This window comes from Ambystoma mexicanum, chromosome 5q (genome assembly GCF_040938575.1).
Source record: "Ambystoma mexicanum isolate Mex_15411 chromosome 5q, UKY_AmexF1_1, whole genome shotgun sequence".
NCBI lineage: Eukaryota > Metazoa > Chordata > Amphibia > Caudata > Ambystomatidae > Ambystoma > Ambystoma mexicanum.
In genome coordinates this window covers 842,506,826-842,531,633 of record NC_090933.1, presented here as the reverse complement: position 1 = coordinate 842,531,633, position 24,808 = coordinate 842,506,826, and the positions used below count along the sequence as shown (strand labels likewise).

Sequence of the window (24,808 nt, the reverse complement as noted above, 5' to 3'; positions counted from 1 at the left end):
CAACAATGCAACAAAAATTTTCCACAAAGATCTTATCCTGCATGGGGCTGTTGGGATGAAAGTCCAAAGTCCCAAATGCGAGAGAAAATACAGAAGGCCAGACACCTAGCCAATATGCAAAACACACAGGCCTTAGGCGAAGCAGACAAAGGGATAGATACATTTCTGAGTACCTCCCATGATGAAATGTAGACAGCAACCTACAGCACACACGCTACACTTTGAACATAGCTTACGTAGAATGATGGCAAAGACGACATGCAAAGAGCATTAGGCGTGAACACACATGAGTAAGCAGTATAAAGACACAGTATGTACTCCAAACAGCGTTAAGAGCTTTTATTAGAAATACTGAAGGTAGTAATCACAAAAACATAATATAAGCACACCTGACATTCATTAGTTGCATAACATATAGAGTAGGCCTCAGGGCAAAAGCAGCTTCATAGGCTATTCAGAATTAATAGGCCCCAGAAATACATGGATTATTCCACACAGCAAAACGCATCCATCTTGGTCCATCTTAGAGAGACACACAAATAGAAGGTCAGTGCACTCAGACAGGGTGTAGTGTAGCGCCTCGCTTCAATTTGTCAGACGGAGGCACAGCTCATGACCAAGCTTCAAACGGGAAAGCAGTGATTCAATCAAATATTGGAATATTGAGCAGACCTCATGAGGGAAGATGTAAGAGCTCCACATGGATTGGCTAGGAGTTGGAGGTGCAGCACGTTCTGAGGCGTGAAACATATAACAATGTGCCTACCCAATGTTTTAGAGACTAAGAAGATGAAGGCCACACCCCGGTGAGAACGAGGTAATGAGCAGAAGTGTACACAAGACAAAGTTAATCAGGGGAAAAGCACCCACACTGCCCCTGTAGGAAAACATCCACCAAGGAGAGGGATCACGAATACGAGCAACATGAGCACCCCAACCAAGAAAGAGATAGGCATTCATGATTACAGAAGAGTGTAGTTCATGAAGTATTATATGGAATATAATAAGGAATACATAAGACACCCTGACACCCATTAAATTATATGTGCCCGTAAGTATTTGAACCACCCATGCACACTCACACATAAATACACAATTTAAATGTGCACATGGTCCCAAAGCAAAAGATCAGATGCACATCCCATGAGGTCATGCAGGGGAGGAGGGTTGAGAAGGGCCACAGGTTTCCAATGAGAAGTTGCAATATTAACTGTCAGTTAGTCACAATGGTGGGAACGGTAAGTTGGTGTCAACCTTTGGGTCCCATGAGAAAGGATGTGAAGTATTCTTTGTTACCACACTGTTCACACCTCACAAAGATATTGGTCAATTGTGGTGGAAGCAACCCATCCAGGAACACTCGAGACGGAACAACCAATGATGAACTGAGTTATGTTGTCATGCCAACCTGTCTACTGTCCAATTAAAACTGTGATAAACTAGACAACCCCATTATTAGACCATTAAATCATCATAGGAACAAAACAGAGGCAACCCACCTGAGCTGCTTGTTACCAACTCTCTTTGCTGTCATTATAGTCTTCTCTAGCAACTTTTTGGCTGGAATGACCACACAGCCATAATCCCTGCTGTACCACTCAAATCTTCCCCATCAGGGCCAAGCCGAACCAACCAAGACAACCACTTCTATTTCAAGAATGTCCCCATGGATGCACTGGAAGTAAGCCTCATCACCTTGGGTCTCCACGTCCTTGGACAACGTTGATGCCAGCTAAGCACAATCACACACTTAGTTAAGGTGTGCACCACTGAAACTTTGTCTCAACAAAAATAAACCATCCACACTTTAGTACATACAGGAACTCATCGTCCGCAAGTGGACCATCCAAAGAAAAGAGAGGTTCTGGACAAAATACAATCAATGTGAAGATCTCATCGTCCTGAGAACCTTCTGATCCGCATGCATGATGCTCATCACAACAGCAAAAGCAAACTACTACTCAGCAACCATCATTAAAACATCCAACAAGAGCAGTGATATTTTTCAAAATTAAATCTTAATTGATTTTTGAAAGTGAAAAAGTCAGACAAATCTCAAAACTAACCATTAGACATTGGCAGCAATAATATCATCACTTCCCTCTTGTCCTTGGCCACCATCACCCCCACTCCATTCCCCTGCTATTCCCACTCCCCCTTCTAGGTACAGTGTCTTACATCAACATTGGTATACTGCATGGACTCAATTGTTAGGGAATGTACAGTGACATCTAACCAAACGCCTTCCCATATTTGCTAGAAAAGGGGAGCCACCATTCCTCTATGCTGCATCTGGATTAATCCAGCAAGTAGGTGAGATATTCCATAGTATAGAAGTCTCTTGACCTCTGAAGCCATTCCCTTTTTGTGGGGGCTGAAGCCCTTTTCCATTGGTGTGCAACGCAAATCTTGGCAGCTAAAACCAGTGTATTGGACATGTGGTTTCGGTGTGGCTCATCCTCCCCCAAACCCAGCAATATCAGCAAGGCGGAGAAAGTTCTACAAACCCCATCCAGCTCCCACACCCAGCACATAACATTAGTCCCTGCATCTTCTCACACTCCCATCACATGTACCAGATGCCCGCTCTTTTGTGATTACACTTCCAGCAAGTCGGTTTTACTCCCGGATACATCCTAGCCAATTTGTAACGAGGAAAATGCCACCTATGTAGACGTTTAGTTGCTTTCCATCGATACTGCAAGGATATGACACCTTGGGAAACCTTCTGGCACATAACAGCCCATAGTGAGTCCCAGATTTCTCTACCCAAGTCTCACCCCATCCAGCCATGGCTCTAGCCTCATGCGATGGAGCAGCTTCCTGTAAATACCAGATACCTGACCTTTAGTATCAACTCTGCAGAGAAGAAGCCTTCTCAAAGGCTGTCAGCTCCCTATAAAGATTATCCCCCACCTTTTGGATCCACGAGCACCCCCTTCAATTGTATATACCGAAATACCTCCAATCTGTAGGCATTCCCCACGGCATGTGACCATAAAACTGCAACTGTTCCCACATCTGTCCTGCCTTCTCCAGCCCTGCCTCAAACCATGTTTGGAACCACAGTGGCTCATTAATCAAATCCCGTAGTATGGGGCCCTTATACATCTCAGCAGGGAGGGCCAAGATGTAAGCCAACTTGTATGCCTACCCTCCTTACATATATCCCAAATTACCAAAGCACAGGATGACCCAGAACCCTCCTCAAGATTCTATTCTGCAGGACCCACAATCATTTTCCCAAAGAAACTGGGACCAGAACCGCATTATCGAGACCCACCCATTGCTTAGACGTCAATGGATCAAGAGTTGCGCCGCACTGTAGTACTGCACCAAGTCAGGGAGGCCCACCCCAACCCCTCTCTCCCTCGGCAGGATAAGTGTATTATAGGTGGTCCTAAGGTGAGCCCCCTTCCAGAGGAAACGCAGAAAGCTTGTTTGACCATCAGGAGAAAGGAGGCCGGAACCGCACTGGGAATCATCTGAAATAGGAATAAAAACAAAGGGAGGAGAGTCATCTTAATGCAGTTGAGTCTAGCTATCCAGGCCAGTTGCATCTTTCCCCATCTTTCCAGCTCGTGTATTATTCTGGTCCAAGGAGGCATATAATTTGTCATATAAATCAGTAATACCTGGGTATCTGCACTCTTAAATATCTAAACCCTCCTCGCAAACTACGAATGGCAGGGTTGAAGATAGTTTAGTTCAGTGCTTCCCATCGATCCCACCGGGAAGACCACTGACTTGGAGCGATTTAATTTTAAATCCTGAGAATCTGCAATATTTCTGGAGACCCTGCAGGAGGTGTCGAATAGAACCGCTTCGGTCGGTTGACATACAGCGCTCCTGGAGACTTCCCTATTACATCATGGGGATCTTACATCAACTGCAGAAGTCATTTGTGTAGAGGATGAAGTAATTGTAGAGGTTGTGGACCCTGTCCAATGAACAGGGGCTCTATCTTTGTCTAAACATCCAATTTGTCGCAAAAAGTGCAGTGTGCAGCTTAAGAAGTCTAAAAATAACTCCTACAAATCTATCTATCTTATCTCTGTATTTGCCAATCGTGCCACTAACCCGTAGGCCTCAGGGCTCTCACAAGAGAAACATATGCAGAGACAATGATATAAAACTAAGAAAGAGAAGGGGAGAGAAGAGCAACCCAGAAAAACAAGCCAATAACTAACAGAAAGAAATTAATTGAGTCAGGCATGTTTAACTGGGTAGATGCCGGAAAAGTGAGATAAATCGGGCATGTCCAGCATCAAACAGTAAAGTTCTAAGTGCTTCTTGAAAAGGGCTGTTGAATCACTGTCTACGAGGTGTTTCGGAAGTGCATTCCATAAGGTGGGAGCCCAGAGGTTGAAACTGGTGCCCCCAATTTTCTTCAAGGAAGAACGTGGTTGTATTAGACGGATGGTGTCATTGGAACGCAAAGCATGTCCGATGGATTTCTTCTTGAGCCTGGAAATAAGGTAAGGTGTGGCTTCATCATGAAGGCACTTAAAACACAGTAGCTAGGCTCTTGTGCTGTAGTCTTTGTTGAATGCGCGGCCAGCGTACACTCCTATTGGCTACTGTGACGTGTGCATTGCGTTTAAGTCCACACGCGGCACGTACTACACCATTCTAAATTACTTGCAATTTTTTTATATTGGTCTGTGCAGTTATCTAATTTGCAATTTATAATAGCAGCTGCTGGCATAGCAAGATTTGCAACAGACAGGAAAGGACGTATCTGCCAAAGTAACTTTATATAGTAACAACAGGATGATTTTAGGTAACTGACCTGACGATTGAACGACAATTGGGGATAAAAAAAAAATACCCAAGGTCTTGACGGTCTTGGAAACGGGAATTACATCTTGGGCAGTAATGACTTTGTCATAGCTGAGGTAGAGCCTTTTTAGTTTTTGTTGAGTGCCCAAAATAAGCAGCTCTGTCTTGGTGTTAAGGGTGAGTGAATTCAGGCCCATCCAATTTTGAATTTGAGTAAAAATATGATTAATGAGCTCCAAGTCATCAATGTACACACCAGATAGCCTAATGACGATCTGTGTATTGTTGGCATAATTTGCAAAATAGATTCCCATAGTGGAAAGGCGGTCACACAGGAGTCTTGAGTAGACATTGAAGGGTAGTGGCGAGAGACAAGACCCCTGGGTTACACCACGAATGAAAATTGAGCTGTTGGAATAGGCATTATCCTTAGTGACATTCATACTTCTCGGGCCCAAGAATCGTTGAAACCCAGCTGTTGCCGCTGAGGAACATCTACCTACCGTGGATAGTCTATCCGCCAGAAGTTGATGATCAACAAGATTAAAAGCGGCGGATAGATCTAAGAGCACCAGTAGTGCTGTGTGACCCTCATCAATAAGACCAGCAATGTGTGATTTCAATTCAAGCAACGCCGACTCAGTCCCATGATTTGGGCGAAAACAGGATTGCTGGACAGTTAGTTCTCCACAAATGCCTGTTACTGCATATAGGCTATCTTGTCCAAAATGTTTAAAATAAAAGGAACATTAGTTATGGGTCGATAGTTTCCATCTTCTGCTGGGTCCAAATTGTCCTTTTTCAGCAGGGGCGTGACCCACGCCTCTTTAATGTTTTCCGGTACAAATGACTATTGAAATGAACGATTTATAAATTTAGCTACCCAAGGAGCCAAAGTAGAAATAAACTCCTTGAACAGGGATGCATGGAAGATGTCACCCTTACAGGAAGTGGGTTTGAGTTTAAGAACCACTTCCGTAATCTCATCTATAGAAACTGTATTTAGAGTGAAGAAGGGAAGATCGAGAGAAGACAATTCCACCTCTTTAGTGGTAGTGTCCACATGGGTAGATAGTAGATTTATTTGGGTGTTTATATTCTCCTGATGTCTGAGTGTTTTGTTTATGAAACTGTCATGGATGCGTTGGCACCAAACATTTTCAGCAGGTGCGGAAGAGATGGTAGTGCATTCCTTGAGTTCCTGCAGAATTGAGAAGAGCTCCTTATGGTGAGATTTGGCTTCTAGGATCCGGAGATTTAAGTGAGTTTCTTTGGCCTTAAAAATAAGAGATTTGAACATTTTGGCTGAATGTTTGTAAGCAATATGATTTCATTCTGTCGGATGTTTAAGCCATGCACATTCTAATTTGCGCTTGTGTGTACGAGCCCTAATAACCTGAGGCGTAAATTGAGTATTGAGGGGGGGGTAGGTTTTTTTGTATGTGCAGATTTTCGAGGAGCCAATGTCTCAAACGCGTAATCCACAGCTGATCTAATGCCAGAAATAAAATCTTCAAGGGGCATATTTTCTTCAAAGGAGGGTAACCGGGGGAGGACCAAAGCATGAAAAGCTTTGTGAGTGACCACCTGCAAATTTAGAGGTAGGGTTGAATTTGTGCAGTCTGATGATCAATTTAAAGAGGCAAGATGATGATCTGACCAAATACAGTACTCAACCTTGATGATCATGATCGTGAGATTTTTGGATGATACCCAATCCAGGGTATTACCACCTGTGTGGGTGTGGGCCTTAATATGTTGACAACAATCTACAGTGTGCAGAGACTCCATAAGAGATATAGCCTTAAAGTCCATAGGGTCATTTGCCCAGAGATTCCCAGGATGATAGTGGGAGAGTGTAACTTGAAGGAGTATCCAAGGGACGCTAATGATTGTTCCTCAAACAGGGGAGTCTTTATAGGTGGTCTATATAGAAGTACAATATTTAGGGTTGATTCAAAATCATGGCTGAGTTTTAAATGGAGGGCCTCACAGTGATCCAAAATAGAACAGCTAGACGTGTCATTTAATAGTGGATTTAATAGTCACGGCTACTCCACCACCCCTCTTATCCAGCCTATTCAAGTGTAGATGTGAGTAGCCAGAGTTGCTAGTTGGAGGGAGTGGTGGGCGGCATCGTGGACCCAGGTCTCAGTCAGAGTAGAAATATCTGGTTGGGACTGAAGAATAAGATCTGCTACTTCTTGACAATGTTTTACAAGTGATCTTGTATTCAGTAACATTCAGTTCATTTAGTGCTTATTGGGGGAAATAGTAGGTGTATCAGTGCTTTTTATATGTGACGATACAGTGATAGGCTGTAGGTTCAAATTTACAAGCGTGTTCTGGTATGGTAAAACAAGGGTTGATGTTTCATGAGTAGCCGATAGCGGAATGTGATTAATACACGATTCACTATTTTCAGTGCATAAATCCTGCGACAAAGTCTGCAGTCTTGTTCTGTGGTTTCTAAGAATGGCAGAGACAAGGTCACAATGAGATGCCATAGATTATAACTAAGAGGAAACCATAAGATACGGACGTGGAGAGGCGAGATAGTGTTACGCACCTGCCATGAACCGCCACAAACCGCCCCAGACGCGCAGGTGCTGACGCGCCATGTGTGTCACTAAATGCCTGCGAGAACTACAAACTCCAAGGGAGTTGAAGTTTTCCAAAGGCTAGCCTGCTCTGCTCAATGTAAGGAAGCAGGCGATTTTAAATAACAGTTAAACAAGCAGGTTTCCCGTCAATTCCTACGCTCTATGTTTGTACAGCCAGCAGTGAAGGCTGTATTGGCAAATTCTGAGTGTCGCTCCTCCTTTATTTACCTTGGGCTAAGTGCCGGCAATAAGCCAACTGACTCCTTGGTGGAGTTGACAGTGTCATGCCATAGAACACCAGCCTCATCGGTGAAGGTACAGCAAAATGCCTTGGAAGTGGCAACGGCGAACTATACTGTGTGCCTCCCTGGTATTGGAGGCTCCTTAAACATTTTTGCCACCATGTGAGACTAGATTTGGTGGGGATGTTTCTACAATGCAGGCTGCACCACCTTGTCAGGGCCCTGGACTGAATTTGGTGCCTACTTATAACGACTCAATGAGGGGCACAGACCAGATCTTACATCCAACGGCCCTCATGAGTCGTCTCTTGGCTAATAACACGAGATCTTCTAACATCATTTATTTATTTATATTTCTCCAGCATGGGGTCTGGCATGGATTCACATGCTCATGAATATTCCCCGTTGTCAGGCCGGGAATCCTCGTTATAGAAAAAATCAGTATCAGTTTTGTTTCTGATCTGTCTTTCTCAGTAGTAACCAATCACTGGTCTCTGGGTCATACTGCCCCCAGCCAATGACTGCCCTCTCCCTAAGCCCCTCCCCTGGCAGCTATCTCCAGATTTTTACCGCACGTTCAAGTGTTGGGAGTCCTCGTGCTTAGCTCTCGAGCTTTTGCTGCTTTGCGTGCTTTTTTCAGGAGATTTTTCTCATTTTATTCGGTTAAAAGAGCCTCAAGCTCCACCGTTTCTACTTCCGATCAACGGGGATCCGTTTCAGAGTTTTCTACGCCCCTCAAGGGTGAAGATTTCGTCGAGTTACGCTTTTGGAGGATTCCAGAAGTTCCGAGGAGTACCCCGGACATGGCCCAGGAGAAAGGGAGCTCGACGTCCGGGAAGTTATTCAGGACCTGCCCTGGATGCCAGCTTCAGAACATTTTCAAGGAGGACGAGCATTTGTTATGCCTCTACTGTCTCCATGAAGACAAGACGCACAAGGAAAAGGACTGCGCGTTTTGTGGAAACATGTCGGAGCGGACCATGAAGGATCGTCACCTCCGTCTCGCCAACTGGCTGGAAGGTAAGAGCCCGCCAGGCAAGAAGAAGAAGAAGATGTCCGAGCGGTCTTCTAAGTCCTGTGAGGGTGCTCTGGCGACGGGGGCCAAACAAAAGGCTAAGCACCGCGAGTCCGCGGACACCGGGAGCGCTGAACGGTCGGGCTCCTTGGCTGCCAGGCAGGGCGCACCCTCCCCGGCGCCATCAACCACGAGCCAACGCTCTGGCTCGGGTAAGAGGAAGTCCGAGAACCCGGCGAAGCTTTTAGAGAGGCCCCGGTCGATCTCGAAGACTCCGGCAGAGGGGGAGCGAGGCTCGGACCCTCCCCCGAAGGTGAAGGCCCCGGGCGTACAGAAGGTGACGTTGGCCGTGATTCACCCTGCTAGGACCTCGATTGAGGATGTCGCCGCGGCCCTGGCTCAGCCTGTGGAGGCTACACCAGTGGAGGCGCCCTCAGGTACCAGAGTCTCCCTGCCACTGCGGAGGGAGTCGTCTTTCAGACCCATCGAGAAGACCCCCACAAAGTCCTCATTGGAAAAAAGGGGGGAGGGGGTGGTGGCCGTCGTGGATACGGACACGACCTCTGAAGAGGAGCTCAGCCAAGTCGTGGAGGAGACACAGCCCATTGGGAGGGATCCCGACTAGGGCGACGATGAGGGCAACGGTGACGCAGACGAGGCTCCTCAAGAGCCCTCGCGCCCGTCGTCAGCCATCCAGTCCTTATGCTCAGAGGTAAGGACTAGGTTGCCCCTTCCCCCGACGGAGGAGCCTGAGCCAGACCCGATGGAATATCCGGAACCAGGACCTTCGGGGAGCCCACAGCCTAAGAGGAGGAGGACGCATCCTAGGCCTCCTCACCTGCCTCTGTGGCCTTCTCTGCCTTCGCCCCGGTCCACTACCCACGGGGATGATACAGGCATGGACACGACTACGACGGGTACGGATGACGACGGAGGCGACGACGGAACGTGTCCCCGTCACCCCCTGCCCGGGCGTCCCCGCCCGACGAGATTGGATCCTTCCATGCAATGATCTCCAGTGCATCCAAGCTCTTCCAGCTCTGCCCCGAGGAAACGGAGGGGTTCCTTTATCAGCGGCGCAAGGCTAAAAGGAAGACTGTCCTCGCTGTACCGCTTCTTGATGACATCTGGGATGAGGGGCTCGCCCTCCTCAAGAACCCTGCCACGGCTCCTGCGAAGAGGGACCGGTACGAGAAGAAGTACCTGGTCCCCGACGCGGCCCCCTTGTGCCTTAGAACGCAACCTACCCCGGACTCGGTCGTCTCGGCGGTGGCCAAGAAGAAAGCGGGGGGGCATCGGCATCGACTTCAACCTCCCCTCCGGACGGCGAGGGTAGGAAGCTGGACGCGATGGGACGATGGGTCATCTCATCTGCAGCGACGACCATCAAGGCGGCCAACGCCCTGGCCATCGTAGTCCGCTACGACAGGGAGTTGTGGTTTAAGATCGCCCCTCTGTTGGACTTCCTTCCGGATGCCAAGAGGGCTGAGGCCCTAGAAATCTTGCAGGAAGGTGAGATTGCCTCGGACCATGCCATTACGGTGGCTACGGACATCGCCGACACCGGTTTCCGTCAGTTGGGCAATGGCGTTTGCCTGAGATGACGAGGATGGCTCAGGGTGACGGATTTCCGCCAGGACGTTCAGACCAAGGTTTTGGACATGCCCGTCGATGGGAACAACCTTTTCGGCAAGGCGGTTGATGAATCCCTTCAGGCGATCAAGACGGACACGGAAAAGGCCCGTGCGCTGGGGGTGCTCCAACAGCGACGGGCGTCCTTTCGGAGCTCCGGAGGCAGACAGGGTGCCTCCAAGGGAGCCGGCAGCAGCTCCTGTACTTACCGTCAAGCGGCAAGGTCTTCATCGCAGGAGGCCTACAGGGGACGCGGCAAGTCAGGTGGATCCCGCCGTCGTCACCAAGGTGGTCAAGGAGGCAAAGCGGCCTCCAAGCAGGATTGAACCGCCCGTCGGGTCGGGCCCCCGCCGAAGCACCCCGGTGGGAGGCCGGCTGACGAAGTTCGTCGGCGTGTGGGAGTCCATCCCCACCGACCGTTGGGTGCTGGATGCCCTGGCCCTGGGGCACACCCTCGAGTTCCAGAAGAGGTGCCCCCGCATTCCTCCCGTGGCCAGGAAGGAAAATCACGTTCCTCAACTGCTGTTGGAAGTACGGGCGATGCTCAGGAAAGGTGCCATCGAGCTCGTCCCGAAGAGGCTTCGGGGCTCCGGAGTTTACTCAAGATACTTCCTCGTGAGGAAGAAGACAGGAGGATGGCGTCCCATCCTGGACCTGCAACGACTAAACAAATACATCAAGGCACAGAAGTTCCAGATGGTCACCCTCCAGCACGTGCTGGGACAGCTGGAGGAGGGCGATTTCCTGTCGTCGTTGGATTTGGAGAATGCTTACTTCCACATCCCTATTCTAAAGAGGCACCGAAAGTTCCTCAAGTTCGTGGTCAAAGGGCGGCACTACCAGTTCAAGGCCCTCCCGTCCGGATTAAAATCGGCGCCCAGGGTGTTCACCAAGTGCCTGGCACCGGTGGCGGCGTGGCTGCACCTGCAGGGGATCCACGTCTACCCCTACCTGGACGACTGGCTCATACCGGCAAGGACAAGGGAGCTCGCCGTGGAACACACTGCGAAGTCCGTCCAGCTGCTCACGGACCTGGGGTTCTCCATCAACTTTCCAAAATCCCACCTGGTCCCGTCGCAAGTCGCCCTGTTTCTGGGAGCACAGCTCGACACAGTGGCGCGGCGGGCCTCACCGTCGGAGGAAAGGATAAGGACCATCCTAGGAAAGGTGCAACATCTACTGGCCACGGACGTGGCCAAAGTGAGGTCTATCAAGTCCCTCCTCGGAATGATGTCCTCCTGCATTTATCTGGTGCCCCATTGCAGACTTCGGATGCGGCCCTTGCAAGAATTCCTCGACGCCCACTGGATCCAGACGACGGGCAGCTTCGAGGACAGGATCTCGCTCGACGAAACGTTCCGTCAGGCGATACGATGGTGGGGTGTCCGCGCTCATCTGACAGCGGGAACAGGCTTCCTAGCCCCGGCCCACCAGGTGACGGTGACGACGGATGCCTCCCTGGAAGGTTGGGGAGCGCACACCGGGGGCCTCCACGCGAGAGGCCTTTGGTGCTCGGAGGAGAAGACTTTCCACATCAACATCTTGGAGCTCCGCGCAGTGTTCTGGGCCCTCAGGTCCTTCCTTCCGTCTCTCAAGGGCAAGGTGGTGAGGACAACACCACCACAATGTTTTACATTCGGAAACAGGGCAGAACCAGATCCCCTGCCCTGTCCAAGGAAGCCCAGGATCTGTGGCATTGGGCCATCGCACAAGGGATGTTTCTGGTACCCTTTCATCTGGCAGGGATAAAAAACACCATCGCCGACTCACTCAGCAGGGAGCTGAGCTCGTGCCACGAGTGGGAACTGCTCCAGGATCAATTGGACCGGCTCTTCCGACGATGGGGCGAACCCCAGATTGAACTCTTCACGACGGCGGCGAACTCCAAGTGCCGGAGGTTCACCAGCATGTTTCCCCAACCGAGGAGCATATGCGATGCTTTCTCGTTCCCCTGGGACGGCCTGTTCCTTTATGCATTCCCGCCATTGCCGTTGCTACTCCGGCTCGTCAACCAGCTCAAGAGGTCCCGGTGCAGGATGATTTTATTTATTTATTTATTTATTCGCCTTTGTTAAGCGCACAGGCAGCCCAGAGGGCATCGTCGCACCGGCGTGGCCGAGGCAGATCTGGATCCCGGACCTTCTGGACTTGTCAGCGTCCACACCAGTCAAGCTACCGACGGACGCGGATCTTCTCTCCAGAGATGGAGGCGCCATTCTTCATCACAAACCAGAGTCGCTGAACTTGCAGGCCTGGCTCCTGCAGCACTAGAGTTTGGAGGATACGACATCCCGGCCGACTGCAGAGAGGTTCTTGCAAAGGCCAGGGCATCCTCAATTCTCAAGTGCTACGGACACAAATGGAAGAGGTTCTCTGTCTGGTGCCGAGCACAGAAGATTAACCCTCTGCGGATTACGGCCCCTCAAGTATTGCCGTACCTAATGTCTTTGGCCAAGGCTGGCCTATCTCACGCCTCCATCAAGGTACATCTGGCTGCCGTCTCACGTTACACCAGAACTACAGGACGGGCGTCCTTGTGGTCTCATCGTCTGGTGAAGGAATTTATGAAAGGACTGTTCCGATCATTCCCGCCGGTGAAAGCCCCTGCCCCGGCGTGGGAGCTCAACGTGGTACTAACTAGGCTCATGGGGGCCCCATTCGAGCCTATGTATTCAGTGCCGTTGAAGTTTCTGTCGTGGAAGACAGCATTCCTCGTGGCCATCACCTCTGCACGACGAGTGGGAGAGATCCAAGCCCTGTCTTGCAAGCCTCCATACTTGACTTTTCACGACACGAGGGTGGTGCTGAGGACGCACCCCTCCTTCATGCCCAAGGTGCCGTCGGACTTCCACCTCAATGAGCCCTTGGTGTTGCCAGTTGTCTTCCCGTCGCCTTTGTCGCCGGATGAGAGGACTCTGCAGTCGCTAGATGTGGCTAGAGCGCTGAAGTTCTACGTGGACCGCACGAAGAGTTTCCAGAAGACATCACAGCTGTTTGTGAACTTTGGACCTTTGAATCAAGGGAAGGCTCTCTCGAAGACTTCCATTTCCAGATGGCTCTCGGGCTGCATCATGCACTGTCACCGGTTGGCAAACCGACCTCTGCCCGGCCGTCCGAGAGCCCATTCGACCAGAGCGATCGCTGCTACTACGGCGTTCCTGTCTGGTGTGCCCCTGCTCGACATCTGCAGGGCTGCTACGTGGAGGTCGACGCACACCTTCACGAGATTCTACTGCGTCGACCGGGATTCCAGGGAGGAGTCCAGAGTGGGCCAGGCAGTGCTGCGCAACCTGTTTGCCTAAGGTGAGCCTGGTGAGGAGGTAAGAGTTGCTTAATGTTGAGTTGTTGTATTGCTTGATATTGAGCCTTGTGCCACCTCCCGTGGTTGCGCATGTGTATACTCCTATGTATTCTTATATTCATGAGCATGTGAATCCATGCCACACCCCATGCTAGAGAAGGAACAAGTTACTTACCTGTAACTGTTGTTCTCCAGCATGGGTCTGGCATGGATTCACATGCGAACCCTCCCGCCTACCCCTCTGCGGCTCTTCACTTGGTCATACTGCCACTTTACGTGCTACCAAATCTGAAGATGGCTGCCAGGGGAGGGGCTTAGGGAGAGGGCAGTCATTGGCTGGGGGCAGTATGACCCAGAGACCAGTGATTGGTTACTACTGAGAAAGACAGATCAGAAACGAAACTGATACTGATTTTTTCTATACCGAGGATTCCGGGCCTGACGACGGGGAATATTCATGAGCATGTGAATCCATGCCAGACCCATGCTGGAGAACAACAGTTACAGGTAAGTGACTTGTTCCTTATATAGTGCGCAGACAGTCCAGGGGCATTGTGGCGCTGTTACTTGCAGGAACTTAGTTACAGGGGGTACAGGATTGGTAGCAGTTGTTGGCACATTATGATTGCTACAAACAATGTTGTGCACCTCTTATTATGAACTTTGGCCGTAGTGTCCCCGATCCTTTAAACACTTTTTGTACCCTTGAGGGTTCTGCTTCTCCTCCCTTTTTTACAATTCTAATTGAAAGTGTTATTCCTGACACTCGACCAGTGGTGCTAACACATAGAAACAATATGTGCTAAAGCAGGAATCTTTCAATAACATGAATATGTTCCTAAGGACTTGGAAAGGATTGCTTTCTTAGACCATTGTAGAACTGACCATGCTGTAATGTATGTGAAGTCTAAGATTGTGTATGACATCATCCTTAAAGAATGTGATAACCTTAGAATGTTAGGTTTTGATTTGCTGCCCTGTAGTGTTAATATATCTTTTGGGGGATTGCATTACAAATGACAAGAGACAACCAATGGCAGCGCATTTAGCTAAAATACTGGGTGGTGATGCAGTACTAGATGAACCAGTTATCTCTTTGAAAAGAAAGATTTTGGCTGAGGAAAGTAGAGATTGGTCCTGGCTTTTGGAGCATCAAATTGAGATTGCCCCAAAGTCTCCTCTTTCTGTCGATCTGGTTTCCTCTCACTCGTCTCTTTGAATGCTCAAGGTCATATTCAACTTTTCCATAATTCTGGTCTATGTGAACAGCTTAAGAAACATACAACTGTATCTCTTCAAGAAACCTGGCTTAGGTCGTCCCCTTCCTTGGATGGGTATGCTGTCTATTTTCAAGAAGCCCGGCAAGGGGACTTGGGTCGCCCATATGGAGGCTTATCGACCTTGGTGAAATCATGTACTGAGTCCAGGGCCGTGATGTGTTTTGAAGTGGGCTCTGGCATAATGGCAATACATCATGCGATCTGGAGACTTGATCTCATAATGTCATTAGTTAACAACTGGTCTAATACATTTCCTGGGGGACACGTCTCACTGGTGGGCGATCTGAATTCCGATTGTATTCATTGTAACATTCTGTCAGACATGGCGGATGCGACTAGTCAGCAGCATTCAAAATTTGCAAATGGGAGAAGATGGCTTGAGAGGCTAAGAGGTTTGAGTTTGTTCCCTTTAAATGGGACCGTATCAGGAGATATTCCTCCCAGGCCTTCTTGGTCCAGTGGGGTTGTCCATTCCATCATGAATTATATCTTTGCTGATGGTTGGTTATTTGAGAAATGCTCTGGGCTTGTAACAAAACACACAGACTAGTGACCATTCACTGCTATCAGTACATTTTGATAGACTTGTATTAGGAAGGCCTGGGATTGATATCGAGGATGGCCCGACAGAAATCTCTGTAAACTCTGGGGATAACAGGATGTCATGGTCTTTTTCTTTGGCCTCCAGAGTTAATGTTAATCTTAATCAGTGCCTTGCCTTGCCATCACATAAGTAGAAAGCTCAAACCTTTACCGTCGATAATTTTGACTGTTTTGTGCAGGATATAATTGAGGACAGTTTACTGGGGAAAAAGAATCCAGGTTCGAGAATTAAAAGGCATTCTCATGCTCATAATATTGACCTGGTTGCCAGGAGGAAAGAGATGAGATGGCTTGTGAGGCAGACTCTCAATACCACATTATATTCTCTTCTAGAGAAAAATGGCCAGATGAAGAAAATTCAGCAATCCTATAAATTGGTAACATGCAACCCGCCGTGTGAGATTTGGGGATGATTCGGAGGTTATGTTGACAGCACTAAGTAACAAAAATTCCAAGGACTTTTGGAAACGTATTAATGATGTAGATTCTCGGCAGGTAGGTCATTTTGTGAATTTAGTTTCTGAGGAAGACTGGGTAAATCACTTTCAGTCTCTCTATGCCTTTCCTGCAAGGCCAATTCCCAATTTTCCCGTCATTTCTAATATTGGTGACACAACATATAATATTGTCATCAATGATGAGGTTGTCCTCGATATGATTAATGGGATTAGTACTTCCGGAGCTCCAGGACCCAATAAACTTTACAATTTCCTAGTTAAATCCGATCCGACTACTTTGGCATGAATTCTGACATACTGGTTTTCTAACATTATAAGGTTGGAGTACTTTATGCCCGCTTGCTCCCAGGCGCATGTTGTGCCAATTTATAAAAAGGGCGCAAGATCGCATTCAACCAACTATAGGACAATAGCCATTCTGGATGCTCAAAGCAAGGCTTTTGCTGGTATCATGCTTCAGCATCTAGAATTTTGGTGTACTGGCTCGGGAAGAATTGAGAAGTGGCAAATTTGGCTTTAGAGAAAATATAGGTACCTCATTTAATGGTCTTGTGATTAAGTGCTTACAACATCTGGCTTCGGGGAAGGGAAGTAATTCAATTTCTGTTGCTTGTTAATCTGCTTAGAATCACATGCTGTACATATCGTCCGACATCCAGTGGTAACCGCAGAGTATTGCATCTTGTCTTTCGGGGACCGAAAGGGGACGTCGGCATAGGTGTCTGCAACACTATCCCTATCGTGACGTGTACCCAAAATCCCTCGTGCGCCGAGGTCCCTCAGATCGTTTTTTGCACCCAGATACTGGTCGCCCTATAGCAGAGCTCTTCATAAGAGACATTGGGCCTCATTATGACCCGTGCGGAATGGGTTAACGGGTTCCGCTAATGGATGCGGACCCGTTAACACCATTCTGCACGATTACGAGGTCGCCTCGCGGGACCCGGTAAGGACGCCTGGCAAAACCAGGCATCGTTACCGGGTCCCACGAGGGGACCAGGGAGCAGACAACGGGCCGGTTGTAATCAGCCCGTGTTAGCTCCCTCTCCCATTCCTATTGAGCCCTATGGGGGCTCAAATGGGAATGGGGAAGGTCCGGGCCCGGGTTCCCTGAGGGAGCAATAACCGGGCCCTGCGAACTCGGAATGGCCCGGTAATTCCCCATTCAGGGAACCAGGTAAAGGAGCCCGGTTTGGCGGCAGCCATGGAGCTAATAGCTCCATGGCTGCCGCCAAACTCGTAATGAGCCCCATTGTTTATCTTTATTCCGACTTTGTCGGTTATTTTCCCTTAAGTCACTTCGACGGCGATTCAAGCAAAATCGACGGAGACTACGGGAAGTTTCGACAGCAGTGGATTTCGGCGCCTAAGATCCGGCGGTTGAGCCATCCACGTGAGGATGTGTGGGGCCGAGGTGGCCATATCTTTCGTTATGTCTTTCCTCTTTCCCCCTCTTTGCCCTCTAGGTCTGGTCATCTTTGTTTATACCTTTCGCTATGGAAAGGACACCATTTAACTTCTGCCCTAAGTGTAGGATCAGGTACCCGTGGAAAGACTAGCACAGAACGTGTAATTCTTGTCTCCCCTTAGATCACGACGAGAAGCGATGTGCGGCTTGTAAGCTCCTTCTGCCTAAGACCCTTAAGGAGCGCCGTGTAAAGCAGTGGGCCGCGTATGGTATGTCCCGGGCTGAACCCTCTTCCCCCAACGCCACACCCGCCGAAAGTGACGGGGGCACTGACGATGACCAAACATCCGTGTCGGATGTCATAGACCTTGAGGCGGACACTTCTAGGTCCGCCATGCCCGTCCCCGACAACTCATGGCCTGACGCAAGTCTCGCTTCAGGGACAACACCCAGTGACGGGCGTACAGAAACACAAAACACTAAGCACACAACCCCACCATTGATTCCGACGGTTTTGCTGAAAAAGGTGAAAGCGCCAACAGGGCCGTCGAAAATTTCGGCGGATTCCTTTGATCGGATAGATCTGCAGCCTTCCCCGCATCCGCAGCAGCGTCTTGCGACTGGGCACTCCAAAAACAGGGGCGCTACCTATAAAGCCAAAAGCGCAGTCATTTGGCGCTCTGGCCCGATAGGCCAGAAACCTACTACTAAGCCTCCTAGCCTTTCCACAGGTGAAAAATATACCATTAGGCTCTTTGACGCCGCGGTAAATCTACTGATAGGCCTTCTGACCAGTTAACTCAAGCCGATTCGGCGGAGATTGAGGAAAGTATTGCGAGGATTACTTTGGCGGTTGGGCTGGTACCTAAGACACAGTTGAAGCGCATGGAGCATGCCGCCGACAAGTCTAAAGACATGCCATGTAATCGTGAAACCTACGAGGACAGTCAGGAGCCTCTGTCGAAAACCCTAGGAGACAAATATCGATGCCAAAGAGCGGAGGACGACGTTTTTCCACCTTTGGGCCCTTCAAGTTCCTCTAAGTGGACAAGGGTGAAGTTGGAAGGGTGCATGGACCGTCTTGAAAGGATTGTCTTGCTTTCTGAGCATCCTTCCCCTTAGAGATATCGTGAAGACCCTCTTTTGAGATCAGCTTCACGTTTCCAGGAAAATCTTGACTCTCAGCCCTCTGCTTCTGAAGATGTGGTCCAGATGGACACTTACCAGGACATCTACAGCGCAGAAGACCCTTCCTTCCTGCAGGACTACCCTGAGCACCAGGCGCATGCCATGGACAACTGGGAGGAAACACAGCAGGTGGAAAATGAGCCATGGACGCTCCCCACACAAGATCAGGACACTGATGTTCTATGCCTGGATTCTCCTCCAACTACCCCGGCTCGCCAAGCCTCGCCTGTAGACGATCAAATGGCCTTCAATGCCATCTTAAGGAAGGCAGCAGAGCACTTTCAGATCACTACTCGGGAGGCGTTACCCGAACAAGACTTTGTGGAGGACATTCTCAAGGAGAACCCCCCTCAAGCCAAGTCATTCCCCTCCTAAACTCAGTTAAAAGAAGATTGGCCCCCCTCCCTGGTCACGCCAGCTCAGACCTGGGCAGTCAACCCAAGAGTGGAAAAACTATTTCGGCCAGCTCCTTCGGACCCTCAATATATTAAAGGCGACGTCAACTCGACTCCTTGGTAGTTACTACCACCTGGAAACGGGCAGAGGTACACCTTGATACGGGGGCGGCACCTCTGGAAAAGGAATCCAAAAGGTTGTACGCCCTAGGTAAGCGTGTTACCTCGGCAGCTGCATACACCACACGCATAGCAAATAACACCACGCTGCTTGCCAGTTATGCAGACGCACAATGGAACCTTGTACAATAAGGTCTCCAGGAGATTCCTGAACCCGCTAGGTCCAGGCTTCTCACCATCATGGTCGAGGGCAGGCACGTAAATCAGAATATAATCAAAAACACGCTGGACACAGCTGAAACATCAGGCAGGTTGCTTGCCCAGGGCACTCTACTGAAGCGACACGCTTGGCTTCGCAACTCCGGTTTCAAGCCTGAAACACAGGCCGCTCTTATCAACAAACCCATAGAAGAGACCAATCTCTTTGGGAAAGTGATCGACGATGTCCTGGAGACGGCCAAGAAAGAGCATGACTCTTAAGTCCTTGCAACAAATAACTCAGAAACCTTCCCCCTAAAAAGGAGGCGGTTCTCGTCTGTCCTTTTGAGAGCAATCCTGTGCAAGTCAAAACAACTGCAATACGGGAAACTGGAACTCTGGACAAACATCCGGAAGCCCCGCCAACTACCCACCTAGGGGGTCAACGACGTGGCAGAGGCCCCAACCTCAGAGGAGCCGCAGCCTCTGGTCAGAAATGACCAACGGATCCAGGTCCCCTTCCATGTCACCCCGGTCGGGCAGCGTTTAACATCTTTCCTCACGGCATGGGAGGGGATAACTTCAGACCAGTGGGTTATAAAGACGGTCGCCCACGGGTACTGCGTGGAATTCGTCTGACCACCACAGTTCAGACCGCCACGCTCACGATGACTCTCGCCGGACCATCTGCAGATCCTGAATCAAGAGGTGGAAGCACTTCTGGGAAAGGACGCCATAGAAGCCGTCCCTATTCTTCAGCTAAACGAGGGTATTTATTCAGTGTACTTCATTGTACCCAAAAAGGACCTCACCATGCGCCCTGTTCTAGACCTGCGCCCAGTGAACATATTTATAAAACCTTAAAAGATTTGTATGGTAACGCTACAGGAAGTGATCCCACTGTTGAAACAGGGGGACCATATGACAACATTGGACATGAGATGTAAACTTTCATATTTCAATGTTGCCAGCGCACAGGAAATATCTAAGGTTCGTGATACATTAACAATTCAAGGTGCTCCCCTTCGGCATTGCCTCGACGCCAAGGGTGTTTACAAAGGTCCTGGCAGTAATGGCAGCACACCTGCGCAGACTATCCGTCACGGTTTACCCTTACCTCGACGACTGGCTCATAACAGGGGACTCTTACGACACATGCTTTTTGAACACCCAGAGGACCGTAGACCTTCTGTAGTCTGGGATTCTCTATCAACGAGAAAGTCCAGTCTAGTTCCCCAGTCAAGTAGAACCATTTCTGGGGGCTCTAATCCGGACGGCCTAGTCTTCCCCTCCAACGAGAGGGTTCAGGACATGCTTTTTCAGATCCCTCAATATGTAGCCAGTCGGGAGGTGACGATAAGCAAGGCCATGCACTTGCTAGGTATGATGGCGTCATGCATATACTTGGTTCCCCACGCGCGGCTGCGCATGCGTACCATGCAAGAGTGGCTCAACAGCCAGTGGTGTCAGGCCAGCGGACAATGGGAAGATCTGGTAGTTGTCTCGCCAGCCCTCGTTCTCTCTCTGCAGTGGTGGTCGGGGGGGAAAACCTCTTGAAGGGGAAGTCTTTCACCACCCCCGCAGTGGATGCCACAGACGCATCTCTCATGGGCTGGGGGCACACCTGCTTCAGCAGACAGCGCATCGAGGGTGGTCCCCACAAGTGGCATCCAATCTTATAAATCTGCTAGAGCGGTTAGCGGTGTTCAAGGCACTGAAAGCCTTTCAGACGCAACTACAAGGGAAGACAGTTCTGGTTCTGATAGATAGCACCACAGTCATGTATTACCTGAACAAACAAGGGGGCACATACTCTCCAGGGCTACCCAATCTGCCCCAAAACATTTGGATGTGGGCTCTCAAACACAAGATGTTTTTGTTGTCCCAACACGTTCCAGGGGAACTCAATCATCTGGCAGATGTGCTCAGCAGAGACTTCCCACTGCCCATAGAATACGAATGGCGTCTGCACGAAGACATCATCTCCAACGTCTTCGCAGAATGGGGCTTCCCAAAGATCTAATTGTTCGCAACTCAGGAGAACACCCAATGCCAAGACTACGCCTCCAGGTACCCCCAGAACCGCTTCAAGGGGAACGGACTCTGGATAACATGGTCAGGGAAATTTGTTTATGCTTTTCGCCCGACTCCCCTACTCAACAAGTGCACAAGATACACCAGGAACGAGTTGCCATGATATTGGTAGCCCCCATGTGGGCCCACCGTTTGATCCTCTAATGGAAATGTCCCTCTCCCCACCAGTAAAACTATCCTGCACGTACAACATGTTGTCTCCGGACAGGGGGGAGACCCTACACCCTTGCCCACAAACTCTGAACTTGCTTCCCTGAGAAGCCAGGCTGCTAACACCCGCTATTGCTGTTCCAGTAAATGGAAACGCTTTGTCATCTGGTGTAATACCAAAGGCGTCAATCCCATCGATTGCTCACGCACACACGTTGTGCTGTACCTACCCCATTTGTTAGACTAAGGACAGGTCTTCAATTCCCTTAAGGTTCACCTTGCTGCTCTCTCAGCCTACACCACGTCACAACAGAAAGTGTCATGGTGGAAAATACCGGTGATTAACGCCTTTATGGAAGGGGTTGAAAGAATCTATCCCCCATTTCTCACCCTGCACCTGGTTGGGATCTTAATGTGGTTTTAACCAGACCCATGGGATCTCACTTTGAGCCAATGCATAAAGCAAGTCTGAAAGACCTTACTTACAAGACAGCCTTCTTAATGGGTATCACTTCTATTAGAAGGGTTAGCAAACTACAGACCTTTTCTGTTCTAGACCCTTTTGTTACAGTCCACAGGGATAAGGTAGTTCTGCGCACTCATCCCAGATTTGTGCCTACATTCATCTCAATGTTCCATGTGAACCAATCGATCGAAATACCCGCTTTCTTCCAGAATCCCACTAACACGGCCGAAAGAAGCCTACACACACACACAAGATGTGCGCAGGGCAGTCATGTTCTACCTGGAAAGAACGAAACCACTGAGGAAAACAAACCTATTTTTTGTTTCAGTGGCAGCTGGTAGAGAAGGGGATCCTGTCTCTAAATCGGTCATCTCAAGGTGGATTGTCAAATGCATCACGCTGTTACATTCTTGCTAAGAGAGAACTGCCCTTCAAGCCTAGAGCTCACTCTACTCGGGGCACTGGGGCTTCAATAGCATTCATTGCAAATGTTCCCATAGAGTCCATTTGCAAAGCAGCAACCTGGAGTTCTGTACACACCTTTACAAAACACTATTGCCTAGACACCCATTCTAGATCTGACTCTCAGGTGGGACAAGCAGTATTAAGACCTCTTTTCTCTACTGTTCCTTCTTACAACCCACCTCCAACTCCGGGTACTGCTCGCTTGTCTATGCACAGCATGTGATTCTAAACAGATTAACAAGCATCAGAAGACATGCATTAGTCACCGTAATAGCATTTCGAGGGGATTGGGTCCTCCGACGCATTCCATATCTATGACGGTAATCACCACAGCTGTGTTGCTTCGGAAAATCTTTCGGCCTCGTCGTCTGCGTCCTGCGTTGATGACGTCGATACACCGCCCTCGAGGACCTCCTCCGACAGCTGATGTCACTGGATGTTATAATTAGGACGCACGACGCCCGTAGCCTCAGTTCTGTTTTTTCCACGAACGTGTTCGCTTCGGAGATCACGGCGCGCCTCGACTCTTTGGAGTTTCAGTTCTTTATCGGTTATTCGAACCTGTTCGTTTGTGAAGTTATCCTTCGTGATGTCTACCTCGTCTTCCACCCCGCGTCCGGGCTTTAAGAAGTGCGGGCACTGTGGGTCCAAGGTGGGTCCAAGATGTCGGTGACGGACTCGCACGATGCCTGCCTCTGGTGCCTTGGGGAGGCCCATGACACGGATGATTGTGTCGACTGCCAGTCGCTTACGTCCAAAGCCTTGCGGGAGCGCAAGAAGAAACTGTTGGTAAGTAAGGTCTCCAAGCCACAGAAGTCGAGGTCTGCAGAGCTTTCGACGGACGATTCGAGGGGCGACTCTCTGCATCATCGTCGGAAGTCCAGTGGGTCTCGGTCCCGGAGTAGGTCCCGCCACTCCTCTGCCTCTTCGAGGCACTCCCGGAAGCGCCGTCATCGGTCGCCTTCCCATTCTCATCCGAGGACTCCGCCCATCGGCGGGTCGCTTATCCCACCAAGCATGCGACGCCGGAGGAATGGGCTTCCTTCGGTAAGAAAATGCTAGCGATTCTTGAATCGCCGGGCACTGGTCCGTCCGCGCCTCCGAGTGGGGTCGGTCGTGATCGGTCGAGAGACACCTCTCGTACACCTTCGGGCTCGGGTGGTCGGCATGATTCGCGAGAAAGGTCCCGCTCGGACAAGGGGAATTGTTCTCGTCATGCCCGTTCCAGGTCCCGGTCCTTGACGCGCTCGAGACCGTGTGCACCTGTGATGTCTTTGAGGAAGACGTCGATGCTTGTGGCGCTGAGGTCGTCGACGGACTCTTTCGAGGCTCCGCCTCCGAAGAAGTCGACGCCATCGGCGCCCAGGCTGTCGAGGGACACGCTCGGGGCTCCGACCTCGAAGCCTGTGTCGACGCTGTCGGTGCCGCGTTCGGCGTTGACGCCGATTCACTCGACGACTTTCGAGGCGGTTTCGATGGGGGTACCCCGGGGCACGGTGGACCCCCCTAGAAAGGCTCTGGCCAAGGTCAAGCATGGCTTTGTTCCCCATTCTGTGCCCTCTTACCGCCATCTTGAGTACATTTCAGCGGTGGATGAGGGCTCTGATGATGGCATGGTTCCTGATACGGTGTCAGATGAGATTCTTCCGGGCCATAGCCAAATTGAGGACCTGCGTCAGTCCCTGCACGACGCGAGTGGTCTGGACACCTCTCCAGAGGTGGAGTTTTGTAGACCTGAGCCTGGCACTCATGCCGACTCCTCGTACCGGCGCCTTATGTCTAGGGTTACCGAGTACTTGGGGTAGTCTGCTCCCCCAGGGGATTTTCTTCAGGATGACCTTACGGATATCCTCGACCAAGGTCCACCAATTGACCCGGTACTGCCGTTCCATATGGCTCTACAGAGGAGGGTGGCGGCGGCTTGGACTGCTCCGGAGAGTCTCCCGGCAGTGGGCAAGTCTTTGCCGCGAAAATACTGCCCAACCAGTAGCGACCCCTGCTACTTGACCAAGCACCCCACTCCGGAGAGTTTGGTGGTGCAGGCGGCTACAGCCCCAGCAAAGCAGGCGTCGTATCCTACCTTCCCTCCTGATAGGGACGACAAGCATTTTGATGGTTGGGCGAAGAAAGTGTTTTCTTCAGGGGGTATGGCGCTTCAGGCGGCCAACTCCGAATGTGCCTTGTCTCGTTTCACGCACACTCTGTGGAACTGTTTCCTTAGCGGCTGAACATATTCCCGAAGGGGACGAACGGGATGGTTTCCTTGCTATGGTCCAGGATGGCAAGGATGCCATGTGTGAGGCCGTTCAGTCAGGTTTAGACATGGCAGATTGCGTCAGCCGGTCCATGGCGGCGAGCACCGTAATACGCAGGTTTGTGTGGTTGCGGAAGTCGGGGTTTGCTCCTGA

At 50.1% G+C, this 24,808-nt stretch overlaps 1 protein-coding gene across 3 annotated transcripts in view; it reads left to right on the top strand.

The window, feature by feature from the left end:
• LOC138497707 (membrane-spanning 4-domains subfamily A member 4D-like) overlaps positions 1 to 24,808 on the top strand; it is a 780,628-nt gene that overhangs the window by 175,025 nt on the left and 580,795 nt on the right. The window lies entirely within an intron of this gene.